The following is a 14,965-nucleotide window of genomic DNA, read 5'->3' as shown; positions in this document are numbered from 1 at the left end:
AAAGAAACTTGAGATAATTGACTTCCATTGCTACAAATTAGCAATCAAACATTCTTAACTAAACTCTAACTCCCTCAGCTCGAATTTATTGAGTAAAATAAATTATACAAGCCATGTCACACAAGTTAATTGCATCTAAGTTAGAAATCAGTGTTTCGGATCACAAAAGTCTTAGATCTTGCATCTAAGTTGTCTGTCGATGTGGAAATTCAAATTTTCTCAATTTAATCAAGGAAAAATCAAATTGATAATTTTTTTTGCTCTTTTCAACACTCCCTCTCAGCAATAAAGGGATTATCAACCACCCCTATCCTGCATCTGTGGAACTCGAAATTCCTTCTTGACAAGGCCATTGTCAAAATGTCAACATCTTGTTCCCCTATAGGAATGTACTTCAACAACATTATCTGCCTCTAGACACAGTCCCATAAATGGTGATACTAGATATCTATATGCTTCAACCAATCGTGAAAAACAAGATTCTAAGATAGCTTGATGCAACTCTAATTATCACATTTGGATCCATCATCTAACCAAACAATCCAACAAGTATCTTTCTCATCCAAATCGCCTCACATGGTGCTTGACTTGTAGCCATGTATTCTGCTTCTTTCGAGCTTAGCGCCACAGATCTTTGCTTCCTGTTGTACCAGGAAATCATTGTGGACCCAACAATGAAAATTCCACCTAATGTAATTTTTTGGTCTAATGGACTCCCCACCCAATCCACATTTGTGAAGCCACACAGCTTCACTCCCTCTGTCTTTCTACGCCATAGTCCAAACTGTGTAGTGCCTCTGAGGTACTGTAAAACATGCTTAGTTTCCTTCCAAAATAATTTGGTTGACCTAACCATACCTTGGATCAGTTGGTTGAATACATATCATATATATGGTTGTGTGTTCACAAGATACATCAGTGAACCCACTAGCTATCGATAAATGGTAGTATCCACTTCTTCACTTGAAGTGGCATCCTCCTTCCTCCAGTTGGCCGTTAGAGGTGTCTCCATTAGTTTGCGACCATCCATGCGAAATCTTTGTAGTATCTCATTTGCATACTTGCCTTGAGATAAAAACAATTTCTAATCACCTTGCCATACTTCCAACCCGAGAAAGTAGTGCATGAGACCCGTGTCTTTCATTTCAAATTCCCTTGCAAGGTCCTCCTTGCAAGATCTGATCAACTTCTCATCACCAATTATAATTAAATCATCAAAATATAATTAAATAATGAGAAATTTACCTTCTACAAAGATATGATAGAGGTTTACAACCACCTCACTTTTGGTGAAGCCCAAACCGATGAGATAGCTATAGATCCTCGTGTACCAAGCACGGGCTGCTTGTTTGAGACCGTACAACACTCGCTTGAGTCTGTACACATGAAACTCTCAATCAAAAGTCTCAAAGCCTTTTGGTTTCTCAATGTACACCTCCTCCTCAATAACTCCATTGAGGAATGTTGTTTTTACATCCACCCGGTGGATCTTCCACCCCATCTGTGCAGCCAAAGAAATAATTGATCTAATGGATGAGTACCTTGCTACAAGAGCAAACTTGGTATCCTCATAGTCAATACCCTCAACTTGAGAGTACCCCTTGGCCATAAATATCACCTTATACTTATCTATGCTTCTATCTACAACATGCTTTACCTTGAAGATCCATCTCGAACCCGCAATTGATTTATCTGTTGGTCTTGGGACCACTTCCCAAACATTGTTCTTTACAATGGATTCGTATTCCTCCACCATTACATCAACCCATATAGTTTTCTCTATTTCTTCCTCAAAAGACAATGGCTCAGACTCTACAAGCTCATTCATTAGAGCCATGTAGCCAGTGTATTGATTATGTGACCTTCTTTGCCTACATTGATTTGAAGGAGCACCCACATTCACCCTCGCGTCCTGCACAAGTCTCTCAGCTTCCCTAGTTCTTTTTCTACCTTCTCTAGATGTTTTTGCTTTAGTTTCTATCTCCACTCTATGCTCCTCAACTTGCGACTTCTCCATAACTTCTATAGGTTCCTCCTTTGGAGCTAAAAGATCCTTTTCTTGTGCGATCTGAAGCTCCCTCTCAAGAGAGAACTACATCGCTTTCTGCTTGTCAAATTTTACATCCCTTCACACAATTGTCATCCTGAGGGATGGAAAGTACATAGGGTAGTTGTGTGGAGTTTCTATGTAACCCACAAATACCCCCAATTTTGTCGGTGGCTCTAGTTTCTTCCTTGATTATTTGGAGACATGGCGGTAAACAAAGGGCTCGAAAAATCCTGAAGTGCGACACATTTGGCTTCTTCCCAAAGAAAGCCTCCTCCGGTGTAATCATGACTAGAACCTGATGAGGGCTCTGGTTCTGCAAATAAATTGTTGTGTTACATACCTCGGCCCACAAATGCATAGGTAGGCCTTGCTCATGCAAAATCAACCTCGTTGCGCCCACAATGCTACGATTACTTCTCTTAGCCACCCCATTTTATTGTGGGTTATGGGATGTTATAAACTCTCCTCGAATGCCTTCTTTTTCACAGAAATTTTTAAATTCATTTGACATGTACTCACCTCCATTATCAGAGCCTTCACCTTCTTGCCAGTTTCTTTCTCAACCAGTGCCTTGAATTATACGAACTTGGAGAATATCTCATCTTTCTTCTGCATGAAGAAGATCCAACACTTCCATGATAAGTCATCAATAAAAATGACAAAATATTTGTGTCTGGCAGTGGAGGTTGTCAAGAAAGGTCCACAAACATCAGAGTGGATCCTTTCAAGGACTGCATGTGCTTTGTTGTCCCGATCATGGAATGTGGATTTTGTGTACTTCCCCAAAGTACATCCTTTGCATACATCATGTTGCTCAAGTGCTCCTTTGGGGAGGATTGTGGTTATTTGTTGCATAATCTTCAGGGTGCCATGATGCAAATGGCCAAGTCTTTTGTGCCAAATTTCACCAACATCACGGCTTTGCACTTTCTCCTCCTTAGTGCTTAATGCAACACAGTCTTCCACATCTAACTTATACAAGTTCTTCACACAAACCCAGATCTACTTCACCTGTACTGTGGATATGTGTATCAGGAATTATTTTCCTTTGCTAAAGATCACATCATAACCACGGTCTTCCAAAACTACAACAGAGATGAGATCTTTCTTTAGGCCCGGAACAAACATGACATCCTTGAGCCTGGGGGGGAGCCAGACTCCCTCTGAAAGGTGACTATACCAATCACAGTTGTGTTCTACCTTCTATCATCCCCCATATTGATGTGCATCTACAAGTATTTTTCCTCCGGGTCACTAAAAAATTATCTGCACCCTGTCATGTGGAATGACGCACCTGAGTCCAAGTACCACAAACTCCCCATCATTGTGTTGGCCATGCATGCAATGAGGGTAAATTCAATCTCAAACTGCGAATCCAATGCTTCACCTGCTTCTCGTCATAAGGTCTTCTTGCTTTCCATTTTGTGTGGACACTTCATGGCATATTGCTAGAATTCATGACAATGGAAGCATTTAATTTTGGACAAATCTTTCTTCTTTCCCCTTTGACTGGATTCTGGTTTGGATTGAAATTTCTTCCCTTTTCCTTTCTTTTCCTTTCCATCCAATGAAAATTTTTCTTCATCCTCACCCTTAGATGAAGTCCCATCTTTGGTATTCTGCCTTATTTCCTCTTTTACCAAATCGGACCATAAGCAGTCCCAATTCTATAGTTTCTTCCTCCCGTTCATCGAATCTTGATAGTTATACTAGCTCTTAGGAAGGCCCAAAAGGGCTAGGCTTACCAATTCTTCTTCAGGAACATTAATACTGACCCTGCCAATTTCATCACGACATTGTGTGAACTTGCTCAGACACTGTAGAATAGTGACATTCTTCTGCATATTGATACTTTTAAGTTTATCCTTGAGCGCTAGCTTCCTATGTCACTATTATTCTTGAATAATTTTGTCAGTGATTTCCACATTGCGAATGAAGTTTCTTTTTCGTGGATATTTGAGACGATGTGATCTTGTACTCCCTCCAATATTATTCTCCTCACCTTGGCTACATCTTTCTTCCACTAAGCAATCAAATTCCAGTGGTTTTGAAATATTTGTCTTGATGTATTCTAGCAATCAATTGTCATCCAATACCGCCTCCATGCGATCCTTCCATGCAACAAAATTAGAGGTGCCTTACACGGCATACTCTTGCCTTAGTCCATTGAAGGCCATCTTCTTAGCTCTAAAGAGATCCTGTTGCACTAAACTCCAAATTTGAACCTCCTGAGAAACAAATTTGAAATTCCTGCTCTAATGTGAATCCTGTTATGATATCATGTAGAAATTACAATGTAGATTTGCAACTGCTTATGAAGTTCTAATCAAAATCACAAGACACAAACCTACTCTAGTGCTTTTGGGACTTTAATTCACAATTTAGAATAAAAATCTCAAACATGCAATTAGAAATCACACACATGCAAATAGTATTTTTCTAGGGGAAAACAAATTTTCCAAAAACCCAAATGCATGCTTGCATTAATATGATGAATATAGATGTATTACAATTGCTTTGCTCAACTGAGCACAACCTGTAAGTGAATAACCTATCTCTCTACTCACTAAGAAGCTTTGACCCAAACTTAGTCAATTTTTGCCTCTACTTGAGCCCTTATTTCCTTATGCAATTCCTGGATAAAGTAGGCCCCTATTATTTAGGATTTATCCAAAATGGATTGCGCAATTCCTTAGGTTGGTCATCAGGTTGCATGCAACACCTGTATACTCTGGAATAGTCTACAACTAATACACTACCTTAGAATCTCCACCTCAACTGGATAACTTGAATTCTCTGCATGCACTGGCTATTTTGGGTTGATTGATTAATTAACTCGATGATCACTGAGTTTGGCTGAAGTCCCACTGCACAATTGAGCTTCCACTAGTTCCTCCAACAGTTGGAACTAGTTTAACTGGAAAAAAAAACTTGAGATAATTGACTTTTCTTGCTACAAATTAGCAATCAAACATGCTTAATTGAACTCTAACTCCTCCAACTTGAATTTACGAAGTAAACTAGGTGATACAAGCCATGTCACACAAGTTAACTACATCCAAGTTGTCTGCTGATGTGGAAATCCGAATTTTCTCAATTTAATCAAGGCAAAATCAAATTGAGAATTTACTGTTGCATTTTTCAACATCCTCTTTCCTTAAGAGTGCATTGGTCACGATATTTTGCTTTCCTTTTTTGTATATAATTTTGATGTCATAACCTAGCTTCTTTATACACCATTTATGTTTCTCTTCTAAAGATAAACTTTTTAGCAAGAAGTATGTCAAACTATCGTGATCTATTTTTACTTTGAAGTGTCTTCCTATTAGCTATTGATGTCATTTCTGAACTACATGGAGTAATAATGGCTAACATTTATTTTTCATATATGGGTCTGATTAAGTTCTTTCTACTAAGTTTGCTACTTCCAAAGCCAAGGGGCCTTCCTTCTTGCATAAAAAATGCACCAATTTCATGGCCTAAGGCATCACACTTCAGAATGAAGGTTTTAATGAAGTCAGGTGTGGCCACTACACCACTTCTTCAATTCAAGAAAATTCTCCCTTTGATAAATTTTTTAGAGGTGCTACTGTTTTACCATAATTCTTGGTAAACTTGTGGTAATATCCTATCAATCCTAAGATTTGAATCCTTCAAGTTTCTTCAAATTCATGAGAACTGGTCATTCCCTCATAGCTTTGATTTTGTTAGGTTCCACTTTAACACCTTCATGGGATACAATATGAACTAAATATTCCACTTCTTGAACCCATAAACACAATTGGAAGGATTTACATATAGTTGTTGCTCTTCCAATAGTGTTAAGACCTTGTCAACATGTTGTACATGCTCTTCCCAATATTTGTTGTAGATTAGTATGTCATAAAAAAATACTAACACAAATTTTCTAAGGGTTTGAGAATAGAGTTCATTAAACTTTGAAATGTTGAAGGTGCATTAGTAATTCCATATAGCATAACCAAAAACTCTTCATAGCTTCCATGTGTTCTAAAGGTTGTTTTAGGGATGTCTTATTGCCTCATTTTGATTCGATGATATCCAGAATGGAGATCCAACTTATTAAAGGAAATTGTTCGATGAATTACATCTAATAATTCATCAATGATAGGAATAGGAAACTTATCTTTGATTGTCATTTTGTTAAGTTGTCTATAGTTTGGACACATACGCCATGAACCATCATTTTTTATAACCATCAACACTAGTGAATAGAAAGCACTCTGACTAGGTTAAATGATGCCAACCTCTCACATTTTTTTAACCATACACTCAATATCACTCTTCTATGCATATGAATACATGTAAGGCCTAATGTTAGGTGTTACACTTCCAGTTGCAAATTAATAACATGGCCATGATCTTGAGGAAGTGGAAGACCCTTAGGAATCTCTTTAAATACCTTGGAATGATTATTGATAGCTTTTTGGAGATCCATTGAAGTAGCCAGATGTTTGAACATCTAATGAACATAACTGTTCAATTACACCATGGTATCCCTTTTGTAACAATTTATCATTTTATTAGAGCTTATCACTTTAGAAAGTTTCCCTTGGATGCCTCTAAGCTCAAATTCCTTTCCTTTTGAGGAAAATCTCATGAGAAGGTTTTGAAAATTAATGGTCATTGTTCTCAATGACTATAACCATTGGACCCTTAATACAACATCAACACCACCCATTTGGATTGCAATCATGGGACTATATAATAAATACTTCCTCATATTCAACTTAATACTATGGGACTTCCTTCAATAAATTATGGCACCTCCATTTGCAATCATTATTTGAAATTTTGGTGTTGGAAATGCAAACCAATTAAGAAGTTTTGTCAATTTGTAATTGATGAAGTTATGGGTACTACCTGAATAAATCAATATTATTACCATTTTATTTTTTATATATCCTTCTATCTTGATGGTTTTTGGAGTACTAATATTGACAAATGCATGACAAGATATTGTTGGAATAATCTCTTCCATCTCTAGATCTTGGGACAATTCCACTTCTATAACTTCATCATCTTCACAATCTATGTAGAATAATTTCTTCACGTCACTTTTGTGCCCCTTATTGTACTTCCTATCATAGTTGAAACATAGTCCCTTTGCTCATCTTTAATCCTTTTTTTGAGGTGTCAACCTTGTTGGTTTAGGAGAGAGCGTGATTTTCTCTATAGTTATAAGTGACCAATTTTCCAGAAGACATAATTTTACTTTCAAATTTCCTTGGTAGACTAAAAGCACACTCGAGGGATTTAGGTTCAAAGAGAGGCATCTTATGTTGGATGATTTCCTTTAAAGTTCCCATAAATAGGTCTAATAGATTATCCTTTAAGTTGTTTGAAGTAGGAAAACCCTAGGTTCACATACTTTGATACCAAATGTTATTAACCCTGTGCCTTAAAAAATATAAGAAACAAATAAGTATACTCCAATTCAAGGGGGAAATCCCCTTTTACAATGAATATAATGTATAAGACACGATTTGATGATCCTGAGAATAGTTCTCCTTAGTATATAAATAGGAGACAAGTGATACATCTATAATGAAATGGTACAATGAAAGGTTCTTACCAATATAACAATATAAATGTAATAACTCAATATCTAGGACTTAATAAGGAGTTTTAAGGTTCTTGAATTTGGGTGATCGCAATGTCTTTGAGAAAAGGCAGTTGTCACATGCCTATGTTACATGATAATTCAATGGGAATGGAAGGGTGGCAACCATTCCTTGTTCTCACCTTAGACCACATTTGGTGCAGCTAGCCCATGGATATACAATCAAGGACAGAGCATTTACACCTTGTGAACAACATGAATTCAAACATAACTATGTTAGACATTCATTCTTTCATAATCTTGGCACTAAGAGTGGCAGTTCATTAGAGGTCTAGAGCAGCAGAGAGCCACAAACAGCTTTAGTAAACAAGTGGGGACTACATAATTATGATCATCATAGTCAGAGAAAGGGCTCGTGCAAGAAGGGGCGACAAAAGCCGTGGGCGCCAACCTCAATGCCTAGCATTCTCAAGGTGAAGAGATATTTGACAAGGACAATCCAGTGCACATATGTCACCTTGTGGTTGCCATGGAGGTAGAGGAGCGATGGAACACCAATAATGCCCTCTGAGTTGTTCAAAATTTTATTACCAATCAACTTAGGGAGCATGAAGAAACCAGAGAAATCTCTTAGAGCAGGATGGCAAAGGCCAATGCCTTTCTAGTCCACACGCGCACAACACTTAGGAACATGGCTAAGATGATGAGGATCCCATTTCCTCCTCTCCCTTCTTTGACGACTTACAATTCTCATGACAGGTCTTAAGCAATTGGGTCCTCCCATCAAGGACAAAGACCCTCTCATCTTGAACACTTAAAATCGCAAGCTAATAAGAAAAGGTGGCATCCATACACAGCTCTCTGGAACTCACAAAACATGTGTCAAACATGGCCAATCAAACTAGCACTAACTACACATACAAGGGAAAACCCTCCGAGAAGCAAGAGGACTCTTACACTAGGAGAGCGTTCATTGAATGGGAGTGTGCTCCTTGACTACCTGAGGGATAAAATGACCCATTTATGTATCTAGCGAAGCTAGATTAGGCCAAAAGGGAGAAAGATCAACAAAGCAAGGTTTCAGCAAAGCTAGCACGTCGAGCCCAACCCATGATTGATCAAGACAAGGTCCATCCCAAATAGGCATGATGAATTTCCAAAATTATTACTCTCAGAGTCTTTCCTTCTCATGTTATTCTATTCCCCCAATCTATTTAGTTTCAGTCATGTTCATTTTGGTTGTTATCATACTTTCAATATCATGCACTAGAACTCTCAGGGAGACCATCTAGTTTCCATGTCATGGGTAGATTGTCCCAATATTTCTCTCCTCGTGACTCTTATGATTTTTTGTTCTATTGTTAACGCTATGGCTCAAAAGTCTTGGGGAGACTGTCTGAGTTCCCTTTCATGGGAAAATGGTTTCTAAAGTTCCTCTGCATATGGTTTTAATGTCTAAAAATTACCCATAAACACTGAAATTTCCAATTCTTCAATACTATACTTTATGTATATTTTCGTATAATACAAAAACATTTTACTTGCCTACCAAAACAAAGAAAGTTTTAAGAGTAACATGAAACTTATACAACACTTAACACACTCAAATTATACAAATTCAATAACTTACAACTACAATTTTTCCAATTTCTAACTCAACTTTAAGAAAAAACAACTAAAAAAGTCTTCATAAAAAAATCCTAGTAATCATCTTATTAAACTATTACTTTATAACTCACCCTAAAAGAATTAAAACGAATGTAAAAGTATTTCTAATTTTCTTTTAAAGTTTAATATAATCCCTCCTCAAACCCCCTACCAACACATCATTATGAAATATCAAAATTTTCAAGCACTTTCATCACAACTCTTGTGATTATTATAATAATTGATATTTAACTAGCAATTGCACCAAATGTTGCAAAGGAAACGCCGTAAGGCATAATTTCAAGAAGAATCCTACCATATAAAACATCATCGAAAATAAAAATTAGTAAACAAAATGTCATTCAAAACTAGAAGATAAAGAGAAATCACTTACCTTTCTAACATAGATTGCCTCTTAATCTTCAAAGATGGTGTTTCAAGTTCCAATAGAAAATATTTGATATATTTTGAAAAAATACTAGTAGATGACATTAGATAAGCTAAATAAAATAACATTAATTCATGAAAAATATGATAGCTAACAATATGATGGCTATCTTTCCAAATCTAAATTTGCATCAAAAACTCACATATGTTTTATATTGGCCTTCTGCAAGCTCACATAGAAATTAGAATCCATGCAAAATTACTTGAACTCAAGACAGACATCTCTTTGATTTCACTAGGAGCATCACTGACCAATATCAAGAGATTTCTTCCTAATATTAGAATACCTATAATAGATTTACAATGTCCAAGACTACCACTTTTTCTGGCCCAAGATTGCTAGCATGACCAACAATTCAGTCACCATCCCACTCCACCATGTTAAAGACTTCACAAATAATTTGTTCGTCCATTGATAAGGACTGGAACATCTAAACCCGCAATTGTATTATGCTATAAAGATCATTTGGAGCATTCATGGAACATAAACACCATGCAATTCCAGCAAGCACAATGGTCATTGAAGAGCATCTACCAATTGGATCTTGTCCTCTCTCAATAATATAGGAAGTTGTCCAATGGGTTAGCCTTCAAACCACTCCTCGTCATTTCTCATCAGGCATTCATCTCATTTAATGGTCTTTAAAAAAGTAATTGACAAATAAACTCAAGAAGTAAAAAAGACAGTGAATTTTAAGTCCAACAACATCCTAATTGACAAAAAATACAATGTCAAAGTGTCTGATTTTGGGCTAGCAAACTTGCTTATGAAAAGTGGAATGGTGAAATATGCACTCAGATTTTAGGAACTATGAGATATGTTTCCCCAAAGTAAGTTTCTTAATGTACATCAAATGTTATTCCTTGACATCAACAGCAGGAAATGGCTAAAGCTACAAGTTTACTCCACGACATCTGATCACTTGATACAAATTTCACTGCAAATGAGTAGTGAGTTTCGAAGTGTTAAGGGGATATTTTGATTCGTAGAACTTGCATCCAGGATTGCAGTGTTTATAGCATGATGGTGATGATGATGTCCTGCACATAATACATTAAATATTATTAGAAATGAAAAAACACATATTATAAATAATTTGATTAGGATATTGATAATCCCTCAAAGAAAATCCCTACCCTTTGTGAGAGGTGTTTGCAACAGAAAGAAGCATGATGCAATGTCAAAGTAACACAGCAGTAGCACTAACCCCTTCATTTAGTTTGAAGCTCCATCCCGTACAAGAATTGCATCATATAAATAAAAGCAAAGTAGACATATGTACCCTAGCCAGAAGGAAAAGTGATCCTAAATCACAAAAATGTCATACTTTTTCAAGGGAAACAATGTACTTGTCAGCGCCATAGTGGAAATGAGTTCCTTTGCTAGGAAAAATGACCTCTCGATTCACCACCATCTAGTTCTGATTTGGTTTCTCCTCGGCAAGATGTGTATGAGGTATGTTTACCTTCCATACTTCATCTCTACTTGCAGGCCACCGAATTGGCACCTAGAGAATAAATTAAATTAGATGCTAACGAGAAAAGTGTATGTATCACTTGAATCTTGAAGAAAAGAATGGACTTTGAGGTTGGTTTATCCATCTTTATTTCACTTTGTAAGTTCCAGTTGTAGTTGTATAGGGATTGGATTCTAGTACTAGTACTATATTCATGTATAATTGTCTTTGTATATTTGTGTCCACGAATAGCTCTGCTTTACTAATTTTTTTTCACCTAAATTGTATACTTGTCCTTTTTTTCGTTGTCTTTGCATCCATTTAAATGTATTTTGATTGTCTACAATGGGAGTTAAAACTTGAAAAATTTATGGACAAAAATTTAGATTAAAATTTCAAGTGAGAAATAGACGAGATATGAACAATAAAATTGTACTCAAATGAGTCTAACAATTAACCGACCTTGTATCCCAGGGAGGAAGGATCAAGCAATGGAGGCATCGTTCTAGAGGTTGACAATGTCTTTCATAATGCTGCATGACCCCAAATTTAATTTTAGCTTAAGCTGGTAAATAAGGTTTCGATCCAAGCATGGAAGAGGTTGACAATGTCTTTCATAATGCTCCATGACCCCAAATTTAATTTTAGCTTACGTTGGTAAATAAGGTTTCGATTCAAGCATGGAAGAGGTTGACAATGTCTTTCATAATGCTCCATGACCCCAAATTTAAGTTTAGCTTAAGCTAGTAAATAACATTTCGATCCAAGCATGGAATTAGCTCAGAAAGCCAACTGTCAAAGACTTGCAAAAAAAATTCCTAAATTAAATGGCATTTTATAACTATTTTCTCTTACTAAACAACAAGTTAACAATAAGCATAAATCGAAGTCATGTGGAACAAAAACACATACATCTACTAGAATATCAAACAATGACATTGGATTATGCTTTCATGGCATTGTTCTTCAAGTTTCTATTTTAAAAATATCTAATAATGAGATTGTGATATAAAAGGAAAGTGAAGGCATTGGTCACAAGTTCCATCCCCACACTATATTAGAATTTTTGTGCCTCTGGCTATCCTTTGGATCTCATGCTTGGAGAGCAAACCAATGAGAGAATGTATTGAATATGTATTAGGCATTAGGATCTCATGCTTGAAGGGCAATCCAATGAGAAAATATATTGAATATCTATTCTGCATTTGGATCTCATGCTCAAAGGGCAATACAATTAACCATGCTAAGAGCTAGAATGTTACCTTGAGAGTAGACACACCCTAGAGATGACAAGATGTCCATAAGCTACCATTGCTACTTGATGGATGTTGCCCTAGTTTTCGCGATGTTTGATGATGGTGATGACATGGGACCCCTCTTAAGGGGACAATACACTGTTCACCATGATGATGCCATGCCCTAGTCTTGTGATGTCCCTTCTCGATACTAGGAGTAATGACATGGGCACTTTAATGGATGAAGTTGGGTTGAGAACGTCCTTGCTTGATGATTAGGCATCCATTTAATGAGAACACAAATTTTGTGATGATATTTGTAGCACTATGAATCTAAAACATAACATGAATAATTTATGTAAAACAAAAAATTATATATATAAAGTCCAAGGCAATGTACTTTCTATTACACTCAATCTTATCTCTTTAATAGAGTTTCTTAATTAACCATCTTCTTTTGATTAAAATCTAATTACGATTTTGTATCAATTTTACATGAAGGAGAATAATTTATCTAGTATAAATCTCAATCTTCTTATATGATTGTTACAAATTAATGATAATAAGAAGGGTAATTCCTTGATGTGAAATAAAGGATCATATTATGGTAGTGGCACAAATCAATAATGAAGTATCATCCTATTTCTTATGAGTTTTAAATGTGAACAACAAGTAACCATTCTAATTTAAAATAATGGATGAAAACCTTGATGTTGTATTATTAATAAGAAAGAAATAATTTATTTCATATGGTTTGAAAGTATTTGTCTAACTATAAATTATATGCACATTAACACATCATTAGCTTTACTTCACAAAAAGTTTCAAAAGAGTCCATGACCAAATCATTGTGTAAAATGAAGAGAATTATATTCTCAAAATTTCAATCTCAATAAATGCAATCAACAAAGTTAAGATGCCACGCAAACAAAAACATTGGGAGTGAAGCAATATCAAGAGCACAAGGCAAGGTTCGATTACAAAATTTTCTCTTTCAATGCAAAAGTAGATATAAGCCTCACTTTGAATTGAATAATTATCCTTCAAAGGCTAGTGATGATGATATCATACATTTTAATTGAATAATTATTCTTCAAAGGATATCATACATGGAGTTTGAAGCTAGGTTAATGCCTAACCACAATCAATAGAGGACATTTTCTCATTAGTTTTGACCTCTACCTAAAGCTCTCAAGAATCTTTGCCTACAAAGCATTAAAGAAGAAAAAAATGTGCACAATAATGCTACAAGGTAATAGAATGCTTTTCAAAGTTCTTGAAACTAAGAATAAATTCCCACTACTTTCTTATATGAGCCTACCCTACATGTAATAATGAGATCAAATTCCATTTGAATACTCACATGGAATGATAAGTGTCAAACATTACATTGAAAATGTGGCGCTCAATAATATTCTCTTATCAAGACCCCATTTGAAAGGAAAGAGAACAAGAATTGAAAGGAAAGAGACAAGTTGTGAATTAAGTGTCAAAGTGAAAGGGAAAAATAGAGGCAAAATCAAGGTTTCATAGGAGGTAAATCTAGGAAAAAGGCAAAAACTAATTGAAAAGCTCAATCTTAAACCCTAGTGTCTCCAAACAAATAAATGTCCTAAGTTCATTATCCACAAAACACAACAATCCACCATTCTCATAAAATTCACAAGCATCTTAATCTTCAAGAGTAGCTATACAAACTTGAGCTATCCAAAATTATCCTTTGAAAAAAAAAAAAATTTAACTACACTTTTTTAAACATGCTAAAGCATAATATATAATTCCACAATATTCAATCCTAACTAATGTTACATGGAAGGAAAGGGTTTCAAGTCCAACAAGCCTTATGCAAGATCAATGTCCCAATATTACAGGATAATCGATAACTGGTGAGAGTTATCCTAAATAAACCCAAGATCAAATCCAACTGGCTAAAAATTATCTTGAATAGAACCAAGATCAAATCCAACTAACTACCACTATAAACCTAGACTAGGTGCAATAGCCTACAAGCCACATAAAAGCAATTAACTTATGCCTCAACAAGAGCCAAGACATCCACTTTGTGGTCAGCTACTCTTCTAGCCAAGACACAACAAGTCATACATACTCTTCTTTTACAAAGAAACAAATAAATAAATAAAGAGTGAAACAAAAATTTGTCCTAAACCTATGGACTACACTATTCAAGTTCTTTCCTTGGATTTGCATTTTAAAAAAAAAGAAAGAACCAAAACAATTTAAAGAAAAAAAAAAAAAAAAAAAGAAGAAGAAGAAAGAAAGAAAGAAAGAAAAAAGAGAAGAAAAAGAAAAAAAAAAAAAAAAAAGAAGAAGAAGAAAGAAAGAAAAGTAGAGAAGAAAAAGAAAAAGAAGAAGAAGAAGGTACTTTATTCATGTCACAACACCAAATCGTCCAATTTAAAAACCCCATAGAAAGACCTTGAATAGTGCTGTTAGAAAAAATCATCACCGCCTAAACGTCGATCACACCTGAAGTTAGCAGAGTTCGGAAGACAACTAAAATGGTTCAGCTTAAAATCACATTATTTTT

Source organism: Pinus tabuliformis, chromosome Q (assembly GCF_031772625.1).
Source record: "Pinus tabuliformis cultivar Carrire ecotype Pingquan chromosome Q, CPIR1, whole genome shotgun sequence".
In the NCBI taxonomy this organism is placed as follows: Eukaryota; Viridiplantae; Streptophyta; class Pinopsida; order Pinales; family Pinaceae; genus Pinus; species Pinus tabuliformis.
The sequence above is the reverse complement of the archived record's forward strand: the minus strand, read 5'-3'. Positions refer to the sequence as shown.